The sequence below is a fragment of the Staurois parvus genome, unplaced genomic scaffold, assembly GCF_062004578.1.
Source record: "Staurois parvus isolate SC_StPar_1 unplaced genomic scaffold, SC_StPar_1.0 ptg000598l, whole genome shotgun sequence".
NCBI lineage: Eukaryota > Metazoa > Chordata > Amphibia > Anura > Ranidae > Staurois > Staurois parvus.
In genome coordinates, this window is record NW_028318394.1 from 495669 (window position 1) to 521640 (window position 25972).

Here is a 25972-nt window from a genome sequence, read left to right on the forward strand (position 1 = left end):
GAAAATAAAAATAAAAATGAAATAAGAAAATAATGAAAAACATGAAAATGGGACAAAACTATTACTAATATTAATGGGTGATATCCCACTTACAATTCAAACCCTTCTGAATGTGAGTATATAACTTAAAAATCTAATAGGAGTTCTCTTTTGTTAAGGGCTGAAAATGGTCCCCTCCTCTTTTGGGGCAGTCTCTTTCTATAAGATGCACTTTTAAAGATTGAAATTAGAGGCATGATGATGGGTAAAAGAACTATACAGTGCAGCGCTAATATATAAAATATCCAATAAATAAGTGATACAGTAAATACGATGAATAGGTGATACAATAAATTCGATATACACCCTAAGAGTATATATCCAAACTCATCAATAATAATAACTTAATACCATACATGTAATCCCTTAAAGGGAATATCTAGTGCAAACCGTGACAAATATAATCATAAAACAATAAAGTGGCGAAAACATACGGTGCTCAAAATAGGTAAACCAATATGCAATTGCAGAAAAAAAAGTCCAAATAATCAATGCAGGTAATAAAACTTTATGGTGATCTTCACACTCCACTCTTCATGCAAACTAAATGTGCAGTGTACGTGATTCACACCTGTGTCAGGAATGGACTGGCCAGCAATGGTGGGACTCACCTGCCTTATGGGCTGCAGTACCAGGGCTGGCCAGCGGGTGCTCCCAGCAATCAGAGACTCAACCTTGCAGCCAGCCAAACACCTGAAACTGCTTATACTGATGTATTTAAGGGATGGCCAGACCTGCAGACTCTGCCTTGGTGTGTGTTTCTCCTGGGCCCTGTATCCTGTTCCTGCTCCCTGTTCCTGTCTGATTCGTTGCTGACCCTGCTCTGATCCCTGGCTTTGTCTGACCATTCTCCTGCTCCTGATCCCTGGCTTTGTCTGACCATTCTCCTGCTCCTGATCCCTGGCTTTGTCTGACCATTCTCCTGCTCCTGATCCTTGGCTTTGTCTGACCATTCTCCTGCTCCTGATCCCTGGCTTTGTCTGACCATTCTCCTGCTTAACCCCATACGTTCTGACCTCCTGTTGATAATCCCGGCCTGCCTGACGACGCTTGCATTGTATGTACTGTTATCTGTGGGTGGTTTGGTTTGGTTCGTTTGCACTGTTATGTTTTAGTATTGCACTGCGTTTATGTATTGTTAGTGTTAATAAATTATATTTATAACATATCTGAAGCCTGCGTTTCCCTGCGTCAGTCACATACCTCTGGTCACACCCTGGAGCCCTGACATTGTGCCAATCCTTAACGGCCAAAATGCCCCCTCACCTCCTTTCTTAGACCCCACAGGGCCAGCACGCTTTAGGATCAAATGATCCTGTCAGAATGGATTCCTCTCTGTATTTTTCCTTCCACCTCCAGCATCCACCAGACTAACAGCCAGCTCCTCCCGGGGTCATAATGAAATGCAAACAGAGACCCTCCATAGTGCAACCAGTTTTTATTAAATGATAAATAGATTGAGTATACAGTTCCACTCACATTTGTGATGATTTTCTCCAGCTTCCTTACCACATGCTATGGGTGTACTGCATGGGTAATGTAACAGGGTGTTCCAATATGGCCCCCACGCCGGAAATGACGTCACCACGTTAGCTCCTCCCACCGTACCGACGCGTTGCGTCATGCTCAGCACGTGACTTCATCAGGGTAACGCCCATAAAGGACGGAGCTTCCTTAAATAGGAGAATTGGCACCAGTGATCATCCAGGGGCGGGTCACCGGCGGCCATTTTCTAGTAGCCAGCTATCCGCCCATGACCGCAGACACTGACCTATACCAGGAGGAATAAAACCTCCTAAAACCATATTTAGAAGTCAGCATCTACTGCAATCAACAGATGACATCAGGGCCAAGACATATATGACTAAAATTACTCCAGGGGGAATGCCGCCTAATTAAAATAAGGAGTATATACAAAAATATATAATACTCCCATAAATATATCATGCTCAATATATAAATGCTCAGGTGGAGAATACCCTTACAAATGAATAAAAGTGAGCCATCTAGTGGATAAAATCAAAAAAGCATGTATATATTAAAATTCATCATATAAAGGCTCAAAATTCACTAAACTTTACTTATAAATATATAATTACATAATTCAATCTACATAAAAAATTTTTATTAATAAAATACCATATCATAATCCCTAATAATATCAATAAAAAAGAGAACCTATTAGGGAGGGAACCTAATCGGCCGTGCAGACACCCATAACAAAAGTTCACAACATGAACATAATCACTACTAATTAATATATCAATAATATATACCAGGATATTATAAATAAATTACCTATTAAAATCCTATAAAACTTATCAAAAATCACTTAAAAAACAATTCAGATCAAAATCCACATTTAGACCCCTCGGGGTCTGTGTTCGCATCTCATAAATAAACCTGGACTCAGCCTGACTAAGGGAACGCACTTTATTGAGTCCCCTCCAATGACCTTTACATTTTTTAATACCCCAAAATTTTAATGTGGAGGGGTCTTTATTATGAAACATCAAAAAGTGCCTAGACACATTGTGCTTGGGAAAACCTTTCTTAATATTCTGCACATGTTCACGTAATCGCTTCCAAAGTGGTCTTTTAGTCCTGCCCACATATTGGAGGCCACATGCGCACTCCAAACCATAAATAACCCCTTCCGTTCTACATGAGATAAAATCCCGAATCACAAATTCTTGTCCCGTGGACTGGGCTATGAAAGAGGACATCCTTTTATTGTGCCCTTTGGTCTCTCTACAAGCAAGACAATTCCTACAAGGAAAAAAACCTTTTTGGTCTAGGACTGTTAAACCTTTTTTATTTCCTGGTGGATCCACTACATTTTTTACCACTTTGTTCCTAATCGTAGGTGCCTTCCGATAAATAAAAGTGGGACGTTCTAATAAAATTTTATTTAAAACAGGATCCGCTTCCAAGACTGGCCAGTGTTTTTTAAAAATCCTTTCAACTTTTTTATAATGAATATTAAAATCTAAAATTATGGCTACTTTATCATCACTTTTCACATCTTTCACTCTATCAGTCAACATCAATGATCTATCCATTTCTCTAATGTTCTTTATTTCATTCTTAATATGTGTTGAAGTATAACCTTTTTTCTCAAACCTTTCGCCAATGATTTTAATCTGCTCTTCATAGTCTGCTTCCAGTGTGCAGTTCCTCCGTAACCGCACAAACTGACCCCTAGGTATGTTTAACAGCCAGGGGGGATAATGGCAGCTATCCAGAGGGATATACCCATTACGGTCCACCTCCTTAAAACATGTTTTAGTAGTAAGTCCCAATTCCTCAATCTTAATATTTAGATCTAAAAAGTTTATAGACTCATTGCTTATTTCCCAAGAAAAAACAATATTCCTATGATTGTTATTCAATGATTGGAGAAATATCTGCAGGGATTCCTTGCTACCTTTCCATACTACTAACACATCATCAATGAATCGTTTAAACAGTAAAAGTTGTTCAGGGTAGTGTTGATAGATAGTTTCTTCCTCCCAATTCGCCATAAATAAATTTGCCACGCTGGGTGCATACCTTGCTCCCATGGCTACTCCCTCTATCTGTTGAAAGAATTTTTTGGCATGCCAAAAATAATTGTGGGACAAACCATAATCAAGACATTCCATTAAGAATTTCCTTTGTGTCCAGGACAATTCACTATATTCCCTCAAACCCCAGTTTACTGCATTTATGGCGTCTTCATGTCCTATAATCGTATATAGAGACGCAACATCAGCACTTGCCAGATAGATACTAGGGTCTCCTTTAATGTTATCCAGCAACTGGATTAGATGCTTAGTGTCCCGTAAGTAGGACCTAGTCTTCTTGACCAACGGTTGCAAAAATATATCTATATAATGACCTAACCTGGCCAACACAGATTCAATGCCATTTACTATAGGCCTACCCGGGGGGTTCACTAGGTCTTTATGTATTTTGGGGATGGTATATATCACTGGAATCCTGCATGTTTCTGGCACTAAAAATTTGGCCTCCTTCTTGTTAAGTATTTTTAGATCCATTCCCCTTTTGACCAATTTTGACAGGTCCTTCTTATACTGTAACGTCGGGTCCTTAGGGAGAACTTTATATGTAGTACTATCCTCTAATTGGGTTTCAAGTTCTTTTAAGTAATAATCTTTTGCCAGTAAAACAATACCTCCCCCCTTATCCGCTGGGCGGATCACAATATCTTCCCTTTTGCTTAATCTCTTAATTCCCACTTGTAGGCCCCTATTGTAATTCCCTTTAGGGACAATTAGGTTTTCAAGATCCTGATTTACCATCTTTTTAAAAGCCTCTACATGACAATTATTAAAAATCTGTGGATTAAAAAGTGATCTGTTCTTTAGTTTAGAATGTACAATCTCACTGCTAAAAGCACTATCAATAATCTTATTAGCCCCTGGTAAACTCAAAAAATGTTTTTTGATATTCAATTTTCTAATGAACTTCTGGGTGTCTATACATACATCAAACTTATTTACAGGTTTAGGTGGGGCAAACTTAAGTCCCTTATCCAAAATTAGCAATTCTTCCTTGGTTAAATGGGACCCACTCAAGTTAAAAACCCCTTCACCCACTATTCTCTTTTTCGCTTGTAACCTGCGCCCTGCTCTACATCCCCTCCTCTTCTGGGGCTTCTCCCTCCATTCGGTCCTGGGCTCCTGTCCCTCTCTAAAAAATCCTTCTCATATCTCAAAGGTTCAAATCTATTAAACATATGTATGGGACTCCTCCCTCCAACCTGATGATAATTCCATCCTTCCTGTGAATAGTGTCTAGGACTTCTCGCATAGTAATGCCTCTGATCCATTCTGTCATGATAATAGGAAGGTTGTGGAGCATAATAACCTGCAGGGGGGTAAGGCGGTCTGAATGTTGGGTACTGAGTTCTCCGATAATTACCCTTCCCTTTTCCTTTCGCCTTTTTGTTATTATACGACCCCCCTTTATTGTAATTCCCCCCATTCCTCTGCGTATATTGTGTATTACGCGTATAATACGTCCTGGGGTTCCTATAAGGTGCACCCTGTTGATTATTAGGTATTCTGGGTGTAGCTACCCTAACCTCTTTCACTGGAGTGGTATTTGCTGATCCTATCTCAGTTGCATTGGGTGCCGTTTGCCATTTGAAAACGGCATCTTTTTTAAAATCATTCAGATCTCTTTGATATTTCTTACTTTTCTTGTATTTCATCTCCTGATCTAATTTTTCTAGATCCTTATTCAATCTCTTAGTTAACCCCATCATTTCCTGTGACTCTTTAAATGGTTCCAATTTCTCCTTGATCTCCCCGATCAAAGACTCAACATTCCTCATTTTCTTCTGCTTTCTTTTTAACAATAATCTCAAAAGTTCTAAACCTTTCTCATTGAAGAAATTAAACCACTCCTCCGTTGACTCATCGTCAAAGAGGCCATCACAAATAGGTACATCCCACCTTAACCTTCTAGGTACCAACCGGTCCTTTAAGTATTTTTCATAGGTGATCATGTCCCACCAAATAGCCACTTTCTTTTCCATAAGGTGCCCAAGCCTTCTATATTGGGTTTCTAAATCTCCATTCGGTTTATACAAAGTTTATACAAAGTTGGCAATGAAGGTGGAGTAGAGGATAACCAACACATAAAAATACTTCTCCTGGCCGCTGTTAGCACATGTGCAGCAAGTTTTCTGGCTAGTTTAGGTAGACCCGGGAATGGCAAGCCCAGCAAAAAATGCAATGGGTCAAATGGGAGAGAAACATGCAACAACGATTGCAACAAGGAGCGAACCTCTTCCCAAAAAGGAGCAATGGAGCTGCAGGTCCAAAAAATATGATAAAGAGAGCCAGAAGCTCTACTACAGCGCCAGCAAGCAGGAGAAGCACTCGGATTATAAACATGAAGAACTTCTGGTGTTTTGTACCACAACATCATAATCTTGTATATATTTTCCTTAAAAACCACACAAATAGAGGATTTAGATGCATTGTCCCATATTTTCTTCCATGACAATAAGTCAATATCACGTTGTATAAATTGAGACCATCTACGCATATAGAGGTGAGCGTCAATGGATAAAGGGGGGGCCTCCATAAGAACTTTATAGGTGCTAGAGACAATACCCCTTTGGTGGGGACCTTCCATACATAGACGTTCAAAGGGGGTAGGTTTCCCTAAGCTCAATGAGGGAGATAGAGTAGAGAAAAAGTGGCGTATTTGAAGGTATATATACAGATGGCGAGAGGGTAGAGAGGCTTTCCTCTGGAGATCCGAGAATGAATGCAACTTACGAGTCACCGGGTGTACCAAGTGACGTAGTTGAAAAAGGTTAGATCCTACCCAGAGAGACATCCGGGACTTGGCCATATTGTCTGGAAGATTAGGGTTATAAAGGATATTTGTCATTGGGGAGCAATCAGAGGCCAATGTGAATTTAGCCTTACATTTCTGCCAAACATTCAATGAGAAAAGCATGGGACCTAGGAATAAGTGTCGAAAAGAAAGGACTTCCACTGTTGAGGTCGACCAGAGAAGGGAACACAGATGAACAGGGGACAATTGCAAAGACTCAATCTCAGTCCATGTATTGGGAGGGTAGTGGGTGGACCATGACATGAGAAAGCGAAGGTGGGTTGCAAAGTAGTATGTTATTATATCCGGCGCTCCCAAGCCTCCCCTAGAACGTGGGGAAAGCAGAACCGAACGAGCAATCCTGTGCCGCCTGTTGTGCCAAATAAAGTGTAAGAAAGATTTCTGAAGGGAGTGGAGCTTGGACATAGGAACGGGTACGGGCAGAGTTGCAAACAGATATAAAAGTTTGGGTAGCACGGTCATTTTTAGGACATTAATACGACCGAGGAAGGAAATGGGCAAGGCATCCCAGTGTTTCAGAGAGCGAGAAATTGCTACAAACAGTGGGGGAAAATTGGCCTCATATATGGATTGGTAAGAGGAGGTGAGGTTGGTACCTAAATACTTTAAAGAGTGGGTGCACCATCGGTAGGAAAAGGCTGCCTGAAGGGAGGAAAGAACGTCAGGAGAAACATGTATTGGAAGTGCCTCAGTTTTGGACGTGTTGACCTTATAGTCTGATAAAGCCCCAAATTGTTTCAAAGTTTTGTGCAAAATCGGTAAAGAGGTGTGGGGACTCGTAAGTGTAAGGAGAATGTCATCTGCAAATAACGATAATTTGTACTCACGAGAATGGGATTGTATTCCCCGGATATCCCGATCCGACCTGATGGCGATAGCCAATGGCTCCAGGCAGAGAATGAACAGCAGGGGAGAGAGTGGACAGCCCTGACGAGTGCCATTTGACATCTGAAAGGGTGGTGAGAGAAAGGAGGCTAATCTGACCTGTGAAAAAGGGGATGAATAAAGGGCCTTCAAAGCTGCTACAAATGAACCCCTAAAACCAAATCTCTCCAAAACCATGAACATATAGGGCCAGCTTAAACGGTCAAAGGCTTTTTGAGCATCCAGACTCAATAACACAGCAGGGGTAGAGGAACGATTGACCAAATCAACCAGATCAATAGATCTCCTGGTGTTATCTGCAGCCTGTCTGGCAGGTACAAAGCCCACCTGATCCCTGTGTATGAGCTTGGAGATAATACCGGAGAGTCGATTGGCCAAGATTTTAGTAAAAATCTTATAATCGGAATTAAGTAGGGCAATAGGGCGATAGTTATCTACGATAGAGTGATCCTTATCAGGCTTAGGGATAACCGAGATATATGCACGGGAGAAGTCAGTCTGGGGTATGATTCCCTTAAAAAGATCTCAGTAAAGGGAGAGTAGATGCGGGGCCAAAATACCAATAAAAGATTTATAGTAGGAGTAAGGCAATCCGTCCGGTCCCGGGGCTTTACGAGAAGGGAGGTGTTTGATTGTGTCTAATAATTCCTCTAGTGTAATGTCTGCATTAAGGGCGTCCATGTCTGAGGATGTTACTCTCGGAAGTGACAAGGGGTCAAAAAAATTGTCAAATGATGACTGTGTGAGAGACGGGTGAAGGTCCGGGGTCAGACAATTATATAATTTCCCATAAAATGAGCCAAAAAGTGTTGCCATGGCCCGAGGGTCATAAGTAGGGCTTCCATCTGGCTGTATTAGAAGATCGGGCATCGTAGAAGGGGACTGAGTTTTGAGACGGTTGACTAACATACGGTGTGGCTTGTTAGAAAATTCGTAAAATTTCTGTTTAACCCAAAGGAGAGACTGTGCAGTCTTACTGGAGTCAAAAGCTTTAATTTGGGCACGTAGAGATGCCACCCTCTGAAGCCCCGAAATAGATGGCCTATTCAGTAACCGACGTTCCGCCACCAAGAGCTGTTGTATGAGAGAGGCCCTAGCACTCGCCGAGGACTTTTTTAAACGAGAACCCATGGAAATACAAAGTCCACGAAAAACCGCCTTGTGGGCCTCCCACAGAGATGAAGAAGAAGCTACGGAACCGACATTAAGAGTGAAATATGAATCGAGTCCCCGTGACAATTCATCCCTAAGATGATCTGTGGAAAGAAATGTATCATTAAGGCGCCAGTGACACGGTTTGGACACAGCAGGGGGAAAAAAAAGATTTAAGGTCAAAGAGGCATGGTCAGACCAAGTGATGGGATTGATTTCAGAGGAAACCAGAAGTGGGAGCAAAGAGGCAGAGATGAAAAAATGATCTAGGCGCGAATAGCTACGGTGAGGGTTGGAGTAAAATGTAAATTGTTTATGAAGAGGGTGTTTAATCCGCCAAGCGTCAAAGAGACGATGCTCCCTAATCAATTTACGAAACGATTTTGAAGAGGAGCATTGCCGCTTCGAGGGGGTGGATTCAAAAAGCACCTGCCTATCTTTATGAGGGGAAACAATCAGATTGAAATCACCCCCTACAATCACCTGTGAGGTAGTAATGGAGTCCAGATTAGCGAGCGTTTGGGACAGGAATTGCAGTTGACCTGTATTGGGAGCATATAAATTCAACAGAACAAGGGGAGTCTCGCCAAGCATACACTCTAAAATAATATAACGACCCTGACGGTCAACTTTGGAGGAAACAACCCGAAGGGAGCAGTGTGACCCAATAAGGATTGCCACCCCGGCCTTCCCAGAGGGATCAAAGGCCGAGTACGCTTGGGAAAAAAATCTCGAGGCAAAACGGAAAGAGCCAGTCGATTTGAAATGGGTCTCTTGGACAAAAATAATGTCTGCTCCTGAGGATCGGAATTCCTTCAAAGCCATCCACCGTTTTTGAATGGAGTTGAGGCCCTTGACGTTATATGACAGAAACCGCAAAGCCATTATAAAATAACGACAACGGTTTTACATGTAATAGCATGAAAAATGAATGGAATACCATCGATGTAATACAGTAAAAAACAAAAAACATCAAACAGTTGAACACAATACTTTGCAAGGCAATAGTGTAAAGAACAAAAAACAGAGAAATAAGTATCCGCAAGGATATAAACTCGGGAGCAACAATGTGACCCAAGTCGTCTAGGCCTATGGCTAGACAAAATCGGGAGCAGCACGACAACCAGAACATCGGAGAGGACGTCAAACCCGGCCAGCAAAGAAAAAGTAATCAAAAATGAAAAAAGCACCCAACACAATTTGGCTGGACAGATAAGGGAAACCCGTGGGAAAATTATGTAGAGAAGAAAAAAAAAAAAAAAAGTGCAAGAGAGAACCAAAAACCCAGGAGGAAAAGGTTCATCACCAGATCCAGAAGGTAGCCCCAGAGATTCGTCAAGCAGGTGGATCAGTTGACCGAGGATGGCGCGGACGTTGTGGGGTACGTGAAGGTCTCTTCCGACCTCTGCAAACCGGGGTCCAAATCCCGCTGGGGGTGGCGGACGGACGAGACGGAGTTGGTGGCAGAGAGGACCCATCCTCTGACAGAGGCGGAAGTCCCAGGCGTTTTAGGAAGGAGTCCGCCTCATGAAGATCACGGAGCACAACTTGGGTATTGTCCCTATTTACGACCAACCGAAAGGGAAACCCCCAACGGTAAGGGACATGGTGTTGTTGAAGGTGCATGGTAATCGGCTTCAGGTCTCGTCGCTTAGCCAGCGTAATCGGGGACAGGTCGCAGAAGAGTTGGAGTCTGTCACCCTCAAAATCCAGCGATGATTTATGACGAACAGCAGAAAGTAGAGCTTCTTTGCTTTGAAAAAAATGAAAGCGAACAATAACGTCGCGTGGTCTGGTGCCTTCAGCAGGTTTTGGGCCCAAGGAGCGGTGAGCCCTATCCATACGCCAATCTGCTACTGGAACTAAGGGGGCAGTGGCAGTAAAGAAGGACAGAAGATGACGGTGCAGCTGTGCATCTGCAATAGACTCGGACATACCGCGAATACGGATATTTTGGCGCCGTTCCCTGTTTTCCAGGTCCTCTTGCTGGAGCTGCATTTGGGACATGGAGTGCTTCAAGTAAGCGTTATCTTCTTCCAGTACGTGGACGTATTGTACCAAATTATCAAACTCGTTTTCCAATCTGTCCGTGCGGTCTCCAATCTGGGCAATTTCCCCTCTAAGCTCCAAGGCCAGCTTTCCCACCTCCGTGGATATGGACGCAGTAATGTTGCGCAAAAAATTTTGTAACTTATCATCCAACGCCGACAATGTGAGGGAAGCTGATGAGGTGGCCTGCTGAGGTGCCTGGATGGAGGGAGGATGCTTCCCTGATGCAGACTGCTCCGCAACCCCCCCAGTAGCATGCTGGGGCTCATAGTCCTCCGGCAGTGATTGTGTCAGGGCAGAGGCTGGAACATCCTTGGGTGCAGTACCCTCTGCGACCACCGGGGGGCCGCGATCCCTTCCTGGGCTCCCAGCCATACTAGAGGCCGGGGATTGCGGCCTGGAGAGGAACCGCCGGTGCGGCGACGGCAGCGGGTCACGTGACTGCGGGGAGGGGGGCCTCCAGCGCCCTATCTTCCCCATCAAGTCTCCTCAAGTGCCGGGCCGGGTGCGGGGTACGTAGGACTCACCCACAGCTGAAGAGGAGTGGAAGCGGCTGTCGGGTGAGTCTTTACTGGCCGGGGATGAGCGGAGCTCACTTAAAGTGCGGCCGCCATCGATCCTGGCCGCGCATGCGCCCTGAGATTGTACATTCTAAACTAAAGAACAGATCACTTTTTAATCCACAGATTTTTAATAATTGTCATGTAGAGGCTTTTAAAAAGATTGTAAATCAGGATCTTGAAAACCTAATTGTCCCTAAAGGGAATTACAATAGGGGCCTACAAGTGGGAATTAAGAGATTAAGCAAAAGGGAAGATATTGTGATCCGCCCAGCGGATAAGGGGGGAGGTATTGTTTTACTGGCAAAAGATTATTACTTAAAAGAACTTGAAACCCAATTAGAGGATAGTACTACATATAAAGTTCTCCCTAAGGACCCGACGTTACAGTATAAGAAGGACCTGTCAAAATTGGTCAAAAGGGGAATGGATCTAAAAATACTTAACAAGAAGGAGGCCAAATTTTTAGTGCCAGAAACACGCAGGATTCCAGTGATATATACCATCCCCAAAATACATAAAGACCTAGTGAATCCCCCGGGTAGGCCTATAGTAAATGGCATTGAATCTGTGTTGGCCAGGTTAGGTCATTATATAGATATATTTTTGCAACCGTTGGTCAAGAAGACTAGGTCCTACTTACGGGACACTAAGCATCTAATCCAGTTGCTGGATAACATTAAAGGAGACCCTAGTATCTATCTGGCAAGTGCTGATGTTGCGTCTCTATATACGATTATAGGACATGAAGACGCCATAAATGCAGTAAACTGGGGTTTGAGGGAATATAGTGAATTGTCCTGGACACAAAGGAAATTCTTAATGGAATGTCTTGATTATGGTTTGTCCCACAATTATTTCTGGCATGCCAAAAAATTCTTTCAACAGATAAAGGGAGTAGCCATGGGAGCAAGGTATGCACCCAGCGTGGCAAATTTATTTATGGCGAATTGGGAGGAAGAAACTATCTATCAACACTACCCTGAACAACTTTTACTGTTTAAACGATTCATTGATGATGTGTTAGTAGTATGGAAAGGTAGCAAGGAATCCCTGCAGATATTTCTCCAATCATTGAATAACAATCATAGGAATATTGTTTTTTCTTGGGAAATAAGCAATGAGTCTATAAACTTTTTAGATCTAAATATTAAGATTGAGGAATTGGGACTTACTACTAAAACATGTTTTAAGGAGGTGGACCGTAATGGGTATATCCCTCTGGATAGCTGCCATTATCCCCCCTGGCTGTTAAACATACCTAGGGGTCAGTTTGTGCGGTTACGGAGGAACTGCACGCTGGAAGGAGACTATGAAGAGCAGGTTAAAATCATTGGCGAAAGGTTTGAGAAAAAAGGTTATACTTCAACACATATTAAGAATGAAATAAAGAACATTAGAGAAATGGATAGATCATTGATGTTGACTGATAGAGTGAAAGATGTGAAAAGTGATGATAAAGTAGCCATAATTTTAGATTTTAATATTCATTATAAAAAAGTTGAAAGGATTTTTAAAAAACACTGGCCAGTCTTGAAAGCGGATCCTGTTTTAAATAAAATTTTATTAGAACGTCCCACTTTTATTTATTGGAAGGCACCTACGATTAGGAACAAAGTGGTAAAAAATGTAGTGGATCCACCAGGAAATAAAAAAGGTTTAACATTCCTAGACCAAAAAGGTTTTTTTCCTTGTAGGAATTGTCTTGCTTGTAGAGAGACCAAAGGGCACAATAAAAGGATGTCCTCTTTCATAGCCCAGTCCACGGGACAAGAATTTGTGATTCGGGATTTTATCTCATGTAGAACGGAAGGGGTTATTTATGGTTTGGAGTGCGCATGTGGCCTCCAATATGTGGGCAGGACTAAAAGACCACTTTGGAAGCGATTACGTGAACATGTGCAGAATATTAAGAAAGGTTTTCCCAAGCACAATGTGTCTAGGCACTTTTTGATGTTTCATAATAAAGACCCCTCCACATTAAAATTTTGGGGTTTTAAAAAATGTAAAGGTCATTGGAGGGGACTCAATAAAGTGCGTTCCCTTAGTCAGGCTGAGTACAGGTTTATTTATGAGATGCGAATAGAGATGAGCGAATCGAAGTATCCGAAGTGGAATTCGAGTCGAATATCGGAAAAATTTCGATTCGTGCCGAATCCGAAAAATAGCCTAATTCGGACGCGCGAATCGAAATTTTTCAGAAAATGGCGGCTGACATGTGCGGCGAAGGAGCGGGGATGTCTGGGAAGGCGCGCAGACAAGGTGCGCTGACCCATAATGCATTCCTCAACTACATGTGATCGCATCAGCCAATCAGCAGCCAGCCAGCCAGCACTGTGTAATGGTCGAGCTATAAATAGCGGCCATTTTGGAATTCTTCATTTGCCTGCAGTTATTGAACAGAGGCAGACCGCTCTGTACTAGGGACAGGGACAGAGTTAGGGCCACAGAAACGATAATTGGGGACAGAGAAAAGTTACTTAGGGACAGAGAACCATTACTCAGGGACACAGACTTGTTAATGAGGGCCACAGAATCGTTATTTAGGGACAAAGAAACGCTAGTTAGGGCCACAGAATTCATAATCAGGGACAGACAGAATTGTTACTCAGTGCCAGAGAATTGTTACTTAGGGCCACAGAAACGTTATTAGGGCCACAGAATTTTTACTCAGGGACAGACAGAATTGTTACTGAGTGCCAGAGAATTGTTACTCAGGGACAGACAGAATTGTTACTGAGTGCCAGAGAATTGTTACTTAGGGCCACAGAAACTTTAATTAGGGCCACAGAATTTTTACTCAGGGACAGACAGAATTGTTACTGAGTGCCAGAGAATTGTTACTCAGGGACAGACAGAATTGTTACTGAGTGCCAGAGAATTGTTACTTAGGGCCACAGAAACTTTACTTAGGGCCACAGAATTTTTACTCAGGGACAGACAGAATTGTTACTGAGTGCCAGAGAATTGTTACTCAGGGACAGACAGAATTGTTACTGAGTGCCAGAGAATTGTTACTCAGGGCCCCAGAAACTTTACTTAGGGCCACAGAATTTTTACTCAGGGACAGACAGAATTGTTACTGAGTGCCAGAGAATTGTTACTCAGGGACAGACAGAATTGTTACTGAGTGCCAGAGAATTGTTACTTAGGGCCACAGAAACTTTACTTAGGGCCACAGAATTGTTACTCGCACAGACACAGAATTGTTACTCGCACAGACACAGAATTGTTACTGAAGGCCACAGAACTGTTACTTAGGGCCACAGAATTGTTACTCGCACAGACACAGAATTGTTACTCGCACAGACACAGAACTGTTACTGAGGGCCACAGAACTGTTACTTAGGGCCACAGAATTGTTAATCGCACAGACACAGAATTGTTACTCAGGGCCACAGAACTGTTACTTAGGGACAAAGAAACGCTAGTTAGGGCCACAGAATTCATACTCAGGGACAGACAGAATTGTTACGGAGTGCCAGAGAATTGTTACTCTGGGCCACAGAAACTTTACTTAGGGCCACAGAATTTTTACTCAGGGACAGACAGAATTGTTACTGAGTGCCAGAGAATTGTTACTCAGGGACAGACAGAATTGTTACGGAGTGCCAGAGAATTGTTACTCAGGGCCACAGAAACTTTACTTAGGGCCACAGAATTTTTACTCAGGGACAGACAGAATTGTTACTGAGTGCCAGAGAATTGTTACTCAGGGACAGACAGAATTGTTACTGAGTGCCAGAGAATTGTTACTCAGGGACAGACAGAATTGTTACGGAGTGCCAGAGAATTGTTACTTAGGGCCACAGAAACTTTACTTAGGGCCACATAATTGTTACTCGCACAGACACAGAATTGTTACTCGCACAGACACAGAACTGTTACTGAGGGCCACAGAAACTTTACTTAGGGCCACAGAATTGTTACTCGCACAGACACAGAATTGTTACTCGCACAGACACAGAACTGTTACTGAGGGCCACAGAACTGTTACTTAGGGCCACAGAATTGTTACTCGCACAGACACAGAATTGTTACTCAGGGCCACAGAACTGTTACTTAGGGACAAAGAAACGCTAGTTAGGGCCACGGAATTCATACTCAGGGACAGACAGAATTGTTACGGAGTGCCAGAGAATTGTTACTCTGGGCCACAGAAACTTTACTTAGGGCCACAGAATTTTTACTCAGGGACAGACAGAATTGTTACTGAATGCCAGAGAATTGTTACTCAGGGACAGACAGAATTGTTACAGAGTGCCAGAGAATTGTTACTTAGGGCCACAGAAACTTTACTTAGGGCCACAGAATTGTTACTCGCACAGACACAGAATTGTTACTCGCACAGACACAGAACTGTTACTGAGGGCCACAGAAACTTTACTTAGGGCCACAGAATTGTTACTCGCACAGACACAGAATTGTTACTCGCACAGACACAGAACTGTTACTGAGGGCCACAGAACTGTTACTTAGGGCCACAGAATTGTTACTCGCACAGACACAGAATTGTTACTCAGGGCCACAGAACTGTTACTTAGGGACAAAGAAACGCTAGTTAGGGCCACGGAATTCATACTCAGGGACAGACAGAATTGTTACGGAGTGCCAGAGAATTGTTACTCAGGGCCACAGAAACTTTACTTAGGGCCACAGAATTTTTACTCAGGGACAGACAGAATTGTTACTGAGTGCCAGAGAATTGTTACTCAGGGACAGACAGAATTGTTACGGAGTGCCAGAGAATTGTTACTCAGGGACAGACAGAATTGTTACTGAGTGCCAGAGAATTGTTACTTAGGGCCACAGAAACTTTAATTAGGGCCACAGAATTTTTACTCAGGGACAGACAGAATTGTTACTGAGTGCCAGAGAATTGTTACTCAGGGACAGACAGAATTGTTACGGAGTGCCAGAGAATTGTTACTCAGGGCCACAGAAACTTTACTTAGGGCCAGAGAATTTTTACTCAGGGACAGACAGAATTGTTACTGAGTGCCAGAGAATTGTTACTCAGGGACAGACAGAATTGTTACTGAGTGCCAGATAATTGTTACTCAGGGCCCCAGAAACTTTACTTAGGGCCACAGAATTTTTACTCAGGGACAGACAGAATTGTTACTGAGTGCCAGAGAATTGTTACTCAGGGACAGACAGAATTGTTACTGAGTGCCAGAGAATTGTTACTTAGGGCCACAGAAACTTTACTTAGGGCCACAGAATTGTTACTCGCACAGACACAGAATTGTTACTCGCACAGACACAGAATTGTTACTGAAGGCCACAGAACTGTTACTTAGGGCCACAGAATTGTTACTCGCACAGACACAGAATTGTTACTCAGGGCCACAGAACTGTTACTTAGGGACAAAGAAACGCTAGTTAGGGCCACAGAATTCATACTCAGGGACAGACAGAATTGTTACGGAGTGCCAGAGAATTGTTACTCTGGGCCACAGAAACTTTACTTAGGGCCACAGAATTTTTACTCAGGGACAGACAGAATTGTTACTGAGTGCCAGAGAATTGTTACTCAGGGACAGACAGAATTGTTACGGAGTGCCAGAGAATTGTTACTCAGGGCCACAGAAACTTTACTTAGGGCCACAGAATTTTTACTCAGGGACAGACAGAATTGTTACTGAGTGCCAGAGAATTGTTACTCAGGGACAGACAGAATTGTTACTGAGTGCCAGAGAATTGTTACTCAGGGACAGACAGAATTGTTACGGAGTGCCAGAGAATTGTTACTTAGGGCCACAGAAACTTTACTTAGGGCCACATAATTGTTACTCGCACAGACACAGAATTGTTACTCGCACAGACACAGAACTGTTACTGAGGGCCACAGAAACTTTACTTAGGGCCACAGAATTGTTACTCGCACAGACACAGAATTGTTACTCGCACAGACACAGAACTGTTACTGAGGGCCACAGAACTGTTACTTAGGGCCACAGAATTGTTACTCGCACAGACACAGAATTGTTACTCAGGGCCACAGAACTGTTACTTAGGGACAAAGAAACGCTAGTTAGGGCCACGGAATTCATACTCAGGGACAGACAGAATTGTTACGGAGTGCCAGAGAATTGTTACTCAGGGCCACAGAAACTTTACTTAGGGCCACAGAATTTTTACTCAGGGACAGACAGAATTGTTACTGAATGCCAGAGAATTGTTACTCAGGGACAGACAGAATTGTTACAGAGTGCCAGAGAATTGTTACTTAGGGCCACAGAAACTTTACTTAGGGCCACAGAATTGTTACTCGCACAGACACAGAATTGTTACTCGCACAGACACAGAACTGTTACTGAGGGCCACAGAAACTTTACTTAGGGCCACAGAATTGTTACTCGCACAGACACAGAATTGTTACTCGCACAGACACAGAACTGTTACTGAGGGCCACAGAACTGTTACTTAGGGCCACAGAATTGTTACTCGCACAGACACAGAATTGTTACTCAGGGCCACAGAACTGTTACTTAGGGACAAAGAAACGCTAGTTAGGGCCACGGAATTCATACTCAGGGACAGACAGAATTGTTACGGAGTGCCAGAGAATTGTTACTCAGGGCCATAGAAACTTTACTTAGGGCCACAGAATTTTTACTCAGGGACAGACAGAATTGTTACTGAGTGCCAGAGAATTGTTACTCAGAAACAGACAGAATTGTTACGGAGTGCCAGAGAATTGTTACTCAGGGACAGACAGAATTGTTACTGAGTGCCAGAGAATTGTTACTTAGGGCCACAGAATCTTTAATTAGGGCCACAGAATTTTTACTCAGGGACAGACAGAATTGTTACTGAGTGCCAGAGAATTGTTACTCAGGGACAGACAGAATTGTTACGGAGTGCCAGAGAATTGTTACTCAGGGCCACAGAAACTTTACTTAGGGCCAGAGAATTTTTACTCAGGGACAGACAGAATTGTTACTGAGTGCCAGAGAATTGTTACTCAGGGACAGACAGAATTGTTACTGAGTGCCAGATAATTGTTACTCAGGGCCCCAGAAACTTTACTTAGGGCCACAGAATTTTTACTCAGGGACAGACAGAATTGTTACTGAGTGCCAGAGAATTGTTACTCAGGGACAGACAGAATTGTTACTGAGTGCCAGAGAATTGTTACTTAGGGCCACAGAAACTTTACTTAGGGCCACAGAATTGTTACTCGCACAGACACAGAATTGTTACTCGCACAGACACAGAATTGTTACTGAAGGCCACAGAACTGTTACTTAGGGCCACAGAATTGTTACTCGCACAGACACAGAATTGTTACTCGCACAGACACAGAACTGTTACTGAGGGCCACAGAACTGTTACTTAGGGCCACAGAATTGTTACTCGCACAGACACAGAATTGTTACTCAGGGCCACAGAACTGTTACTTAGGGACAAAGAAACGCTAGTTAGGGCCACAGAATTCATACTCAGGGACAGACAGAATTGTTACGGAGTGCCAGAGAATTGTTACTCAGGGCCACAGAAACTTTACTTAGGGCCACAGAATTTTTACTCAGGGACAGACAGAATTGTTACTGAGTGCCAGAGAATTGTTACTCAGGGACAGACAGAATTGTTACGGAGTGCCAGAGAATTGTTACTCAGGGACAGACAGAATTGTTACTGAGTGCCAGAGAATTGTTACTTAGGGCCACAGAAACTTTAATTAGGGCCACAGAATTTTTACTCAGGGACAGACAGAATTGTTACTGAGTGCCAGAGAATTGTTACTCAGGGACAGACAGAATTGTTACGTAGTGCCAGAGAATTGTTACTCAGGGCCACAGAAACTTTACTTAGGGCCACAGAATTTTTACTCAGGGACAGACAGAATTGTTACTGAGTGCCAGAGAATTGTTACTCAGGGACAGACAGAATTGTTACGGAGTGCCAGAGAATTGTTACTCAGGGCCACAGAAACTTTACTTAGGGCCACAGAATTTTTACTCAGGGACAGACAGAATTGTTACTGAGTGCCAGAGAATTGTTACTCAGGGACAGACAGAATTGTTACTGAGTGCCAGATAATTGTTACTTAGGGCCACAGAAACGTTATTAGGGCCACAGAATTGTTACTCAGGGACAGACAGAATTGTTACTGAGTGCCAGAGAATTGTTACTTAGGGCCACAGAAACTTTAGTTAGGGCCACAGAATTGTTACTCAGGGACAGACACAGAATTGTTACTGAGGGCCACAGAATTGTTACTCGCACAGACACAGAATTGTTACTGAGGACCACAGAACTGTTACTTAGGGCCACAGAATTGTTACTCGCACAGACACAGAATTGTTACACAGGGACACAGAACTGTTACTGAGGGCCACAGAACCGTTACTTAGGGCCACAGAATTGTTACTCGCACAGACACAGAATTGTTACTCGCACAGACACAGAATTGTTACTGAGGGCCACAGAACTGTTACTTGGGGCCACAGAAACGTTAATCAGGGACACAGAATTGTTACTGAGGGCCACAGAACTGTTACTTAGGGCCACAGAATTGTTACTCGCACAGACAAAGAATTGTTACACAGGGACACAGAACTGTTACTGAGGGCCACAGAACCGTTACTTAGGGCCACAGAATTGTTACTCGCACAGACAGAATTGTTACTCGCACAGACACAGAATTGTTACTCGCACAGACACAGAATTGTTACTCAGGGCCACAGAACTGTTACTGAGGGCCACAGAACTGTTACTTAGGGCCACAGAATTGTTACTCGCACAGACACAGAATTCTTACTCGCACAGACACAGAATTGTTACTCAGGGAAACAGAACTGTTACTGAGGGCCACAGAACTGTTACTTAGGGCCACAGAATTGTTTCTCGCACAGACACAGAATTGTTACTCGCACAGACACAGAATTGTTACTGAGGGCCACAGAACTGTTACTTGGGGCCACAGAAACGTTAATCAGGGACACAGAATTGTTACTGAGGGCCACAGAACTGTTACTTAGGGCCACAGAATTGTTACTCGCACAGACACAGAATTGTTACTCAGGGACACAGAATTGTTACTCAGGGACACATAATCGTTTAATTAAAGAGTATGACAGACAACATGCAGAGGAGTGGCAGAGGAGGCAATGTTTTAGGAGCGAGCAGACGTGGCAGCAGAGGAAGGGGTCGAGGCAGCACTATTCGCAGCCAGAGGCCAGTGCTCCCGGTGTCATCCAGCGGTCGTGTCTCCACCGACAACCCTGCCGTCGTCGATTGGTTGGCTCGGTCGTCTTCCTCTTCCCAGGTCACCTCTGACACCTACAGCCAACGGTCGGTGGGTACGTCAGACACAACCGTTAGTTGGCATGGCCCGGGACCAAGCCCACTGAAATCACGTGTCCTCTACCTGCCCCTGTCCTTTGGTGTTCCTTCACCAAGCGAAGTATCGCATGCTGTGGGCTCAGCCCCACTGTACAGTGAGGAAGAGCTAACAGAGGGCGGTCAGGAACGGGGGGAGACATCCGCCTTTTCAGCAGCCAGGCGAAGAAGTAGTGGCGAGGAGAGTGGCTCGGTAGCCGGTCTAGAGACAGGTCTGTCTCCTGACCCAGACGCAGCCGAGGGGGCTAGTAGTGAGGCGGAGACCCTACTTGATGATGAGGAGGTTGATCGCACTTGGCAGCCTCGTCGTCATCAGGCAATTTCTTCCGCATCATCAGGAGAAGAGGGTGGCAGCTTGGCAGCGAGCAAAACAGTCGGTGGGTTGCCCAGGAGACAGCAGCAGGGTCGCAGCAGTGTCAGTGGAGCCAAACGGCCACGGAGTAGAGCACCAGCTCCACTGCAGCCTGCCACCACGGCCAGTAGTGGTGCCGGTGTGCACGGAGGAAGCAGCAGTCAGCCAGTGAGGAGTATCGGGGGCAAAGTTTCCTACTCGGCGGTGTGGCAATTTTTCGTCCAGCCGCCCGAGGAAGTAAACGTAGCCGTATGTCGACTATGTGGCCAGAAAGTCAAGCGTGGCCAGGGGGCCCATGTTGGGACTACAGCGTTGCGGCAGCATATGCAGCGTCGCCATTTGGTGGCCTGGGAAAACCGTGATAAAGATACGGCGGTTCTGCCCGCCCCAGCCCCCGCTCCATCACCCGCTCCGTTACTTGCTCCGTCACCCGACGTCAATCGCCCTCCATCAGCCAGTCAAGGCTCCAACACCTCTGCTGAGGGGAGTTGTCGCTCGTTGGCATCTTCCGCTCGTTCAGATGCTCCTTCTCCTGCTACTCCTCTTCACGGATTCCGTCAGCAGTCTTTCTTGGAATCCGTTTCCAAGAGACAACAGTTTGCGAGCACGCACCCGACGGTGCAAAAGCTGAACGTCCTCCTGTCCAAGTTGCTGGTGCTGCAGTCCCTCCCTTTCCAAGTGGTGGACTCAGCACCTTTCAGAGAAATGATGGCTTGTGCCGCGCCGCGGTGGAGAGTGCCAAGCCGTCATTTCTTCGCCAAAAAGGCAGTGCCAGCCCTGCATTCACATGTAGAAGACATGGTGGGCCAGTCTTTGAGCATGTCGGTCTCTGCCAAAGTGCACGGCAGCGCCGACGTGTGGAGCTGTAACTATGGTCAGGGACAGTACATGTCATTTACGGCCCACTGGGTGAACGTGGTGCCGTCACAGCCGCACCAGCAACTTGGACAGGTCACGCCGCTTTTGCCTCCACGTTTGCACGTCCTTGGTCCGGCAAAGATGTCCGCCTCTACCACCTCTTCTTCCGCCGTGTCCTCAGCCGCCACCCCCGTGCCAAGTCCCATTACCCGACCGGCATATCACATGTGCAGGGCGCAACGGTGTCACGCTGTTCTGCACCTGGTATGCCTTGGCGAACGTAGTCACACAGGGGAGGAACTTCTGAGTGTAATGAACAGAGAAATCGACAGATGGCTGTCTCCGCGCAAACTGAAAATCGGAACCATGTTGACCGACAACGGAAAGAACATGGTGTCTGCTCTGCGTCAAGGAAGGTTGTGCCATGCGCCATGCATGGCTCACGTGTTCAATCTGGTTGTCAAGCGGTTCTTAAAATCCACCATCCCACTGCAAGACATCCTTAAAATGTCACGTAAACTTTGCATGCATTTCAGCCATTCCTACACCGCAAAGCACACCCTCCTTGAGCTGCAGCGGCAGAACGGAATTCCACAGCATCGCCTGATCTGCGACGTTGCAACAAGGTGGAATTCAACCCTACACATGTTAGACCGCCTTTACGAACAGCGAAAGGCCATCACCGATTTCCTGATGTTACAAGCGGATAAAGGTACTCCCCTGTGTAACTTCGATGTCAGCCATTGGCAGCTCATGCGTGACACCTGCCGCTTGCTCAGGCCCTTTGAGGAGGCCACGCTATTCGTGAGTCGGCAGGACTATGGGATGAACGACGTCATTCCTCTGTTGCACGTCCTTGAACAAATGCTGTTAACAATGGCTGGTCAGGGGGCGGTAGACGTGGCGCACAGATCTCAACGCCACATGACCCCTGTGGGGGCAGGACAGGAAGAAGAGGAGGAGGTAGAGGAGGACATTTGTGCTCAGGAATTATTGAGTGAAATGGGTGGTTTTTCCACTCAGCGGACAGGAGTGGAGGAGCAGGAGCATCTGGTAGAGGAGGAGGAGGAGGAGACAGAGGACCCAGACGCACCGTGGCAGTATGCTGTGGAGATGGAGGCAGGGAGTCCCTCGCATTCCTTGGCACAAATGGCCCAGAGCATGCTCGGTTGCTTGCGTAGCGACAGCCGAATAATAACCATCAGACAGAGGGATGACTTTTGGCTGTCCACCTTGTTGGACCCTCGCTACCGTTCCAAAATGGTGGCCTTTTTCACACCTGCTGAGAGGGAGGCCAAAATAACGTACTATAAAAAACACCTATGTAGTCAGTTGGTCTCTGCCTTTGTGCGCCAACGTCCATCCTCAGACACTGTGGGCCCTGTGCGCTCGCGTTCCGCTGCCATGGCAGCAGGGGAGGGGTGGGGTGGTAGGAGCAGTGGCAGCTCCACCAGCAGCGGCTGCCTCAGTCTGCAGTCGATGATGAGTAGCTTTCTTCACCAGCGCAGTGAGGAAACTACTAACCAGCCGCAGCAGCAGCAGCAGCAGCAGCATCAGGTGGACCTGGAGCAGGACCTCAAACAACAGGCTTGGGCCTACTTGGACAGCACCCTGCCAACCGAGGTAGACAATCCCCTTGACTACTGGGCAACGAAACTTGACCTTTGGCCCCAACTAGCTGAATTTGCCCTTGAAAGGCTGTCATGCCCGGCCAGTAGCGTGGCATCGGAGCGCGTGTTTAGTGCGGCAGGAGGTACTGTAACTCCGCGGAGGACACGACTGTCCACCCAAAGTGTGGAGAGACTCACGTTTGTGAAAATGAATCAGGCGTGGATTAGTCTGGATTTCAAACCACCAGTTCCTGACACAACTGACTAAATCCGCCATGAATCATGCCTCAAACATGTGCCACTTTGAGGTCTCCTCACACACTGCTGGTGTGTAGAATTTTTTGACATAGGGTGCTGGCAGATTACGGGCCTCCCATAGCTGCTGCCAGGCCCCTAATCTGCCATAGGCCCCTATATACCGCCTCCTCATGCTGCTGCCAGGTCCAGAGTCTCTCATGGGTCCCTGTACGGCCTCCCATTGCTGCTGTCTCCATCGCCACACTCTGCCATGTGCCACTTTCAGGTCTCCTCACACACTGCTGGTGTGTAGAATTTTTTGACATAGGGTGTTGGCAGATTATGGGCCTCCCATTGCTGCTGCCAGGCCCCTAATCTGCCATGGGCCCCTATATACCGCCTCCTCATGCTGCTGCCAGGTCCACAGTGTCTCATGCCATGTGCCACTTTCAGGTCTCCTCACACTGCTGGTGTGTAGAATTTTTTGACATAGGGTGCTGGCAGATTATGGGCCTCCTATAGCTGCTGCCAGGCCCCTAATCTGCCATAGGCCCCTATATACCGCTTCCTCATGCTGCTGCCAGGTCCAGAGTCTCTCATGGGTCCCTGTACGGCCTCCCATTGCTGCTGTCTCCATCGCCACACTCTGCCATGTGCCACTTTCAGGTCTCCTCACACACTGCTGGTGTGTAGAATTTTTTGACATAGGGTGCTGGCAGATTACGGGCCTCCCATAGCTGCTGCCAGGCCCCTAATCTGCCATAGGCCCCTATATACCGCCTCCTCATGCTGCTGCCAGGTCCAGAGTCTCTCATGGGTCCCTGTACGGCCTCCCATTGCTGCTGTCTCCATCGCCACACTCTGCCATGTGCCACTTTCAGGTCTCCTCACACACTGCTGGTGTGTAGAATTTTTTGACATAGGGTGCTGGCAGATTACGGGCCTCCCATTGCTGCTGCCAGGCCCCTAATCTGCCATAGGCCCCTATATACCGCCTCCTCATGCTGCTGCCAGGTCCACAGTGTCTCATGCCATGTGCCACTTTCAGGTCTCCTCACACTGCTGGTGTGTTGAATTTTTTGACATCGGGTGCTGGCAGATTACGGGCCTCCTATAGCTGCTGCCAGGCCCCTAATCTGCCATAGGCCCCTATATACCGCCTCTTCATGCTGCTGCCAGGTCCAGAGTCTCTCATGGGTCCCTGTACGGCCTCCCATTGCTGCTGTCTCCATCGCCACACTCTGCCATGTGCCACTTTCAGGTCTCCTCACACACTGCTGGTGTGTTGAATTTTTTGACATAGGGTGCTGGCAGATTACGGGCCTCCCATAGCTGCTGCCAGGCCCCTAATCTGCCATGGGCCCCTATATACCGCCTCCTCATGCTGCTGCCAGGTCCAGAGTCTCTCATGGGTCCCTGTACGGCCTCCCATTGCTGCTGTCTCCATCGCCACACTCTGCCATGTGCCACTTTCAGGTCTCCTCACACTGCTGGTGTGTAGAATTTTTTGACATAGGGTGCTGGCAGATTACGGGCCTCCTATAGCTGCTGCCAGGCCCCTAATCTGCCATAGGCCCCTATATACCGCCTCCTCATGCTGCTGCCAGGTCCAGAGTCTCTCATGGGTCCCTGTACGGCCTCCCATTGCTGCTGTCTCCATCGCCACACTCTGCCATGTGCCACTTTCAGGTCTCCTCACACTGCTGGTGTGTAGAATTTTTTGACATAGGGTGCTGGCAGATTACGGGCCTCCCATAGCTGCTGCCAGGCCCCTAATCTGCCATGGGCCCCTATATACCGCCTCCTCATGCTGCTGCCAGGTCCACAGTGTCTCATGCCATGTGCCACTTTCAGGTCTCCTCACACTGCTGGTGTGTTGAATTTTTTGACATAGGGTGCTGGCAGATTATGGGCCTCCTATAGCTGCTGCCAGGCCCCTAATCTGCCATAGGCCCCTATATACCGCCTCCTCATGCTGCTGCCAGGTCCAGAGTCTCTCATGGGTCCCTGTACGGCCTCCCATTGCTGCTGTCTCCATCGCCACACTCTGCCATGTGCCACTTTCAGGTCTCCTCACACTGCTGGTGTGTAGAATTTTTTGACATAGGGTGCTGGCAGATTACGGGCCTCCCATAGCTGCTGCCAGGCCCCTAATCTGCCATAAGCCCCTATATACCGCCTCCTCATGCTGCTGCCAGGTCCAGAGTCTGTCATGGGTCCCTGTACGGCCTCCCATTGCTGCTGTCTCCATCGCCACACTCTGCCATGTGCCACTTTCAGGTCTCCTCACACACTGCTGGTGTGTAGAATTTTTTGACATAGGGTGCTGGCAGATTACGGGCCTCCCATTGCTGCTGCCAGGCCCCTAATCTGCCATAGGCCCCTATATACCGCCTCCTCATGCTGCTGCCAGGTCCAGAGTCTGTCATGGGTCCCTGTACGGCCTCCCATTGCTGCTGTCTCCATCGCCACACTCTGCCATGTGCCACTTTCAGGTCTCC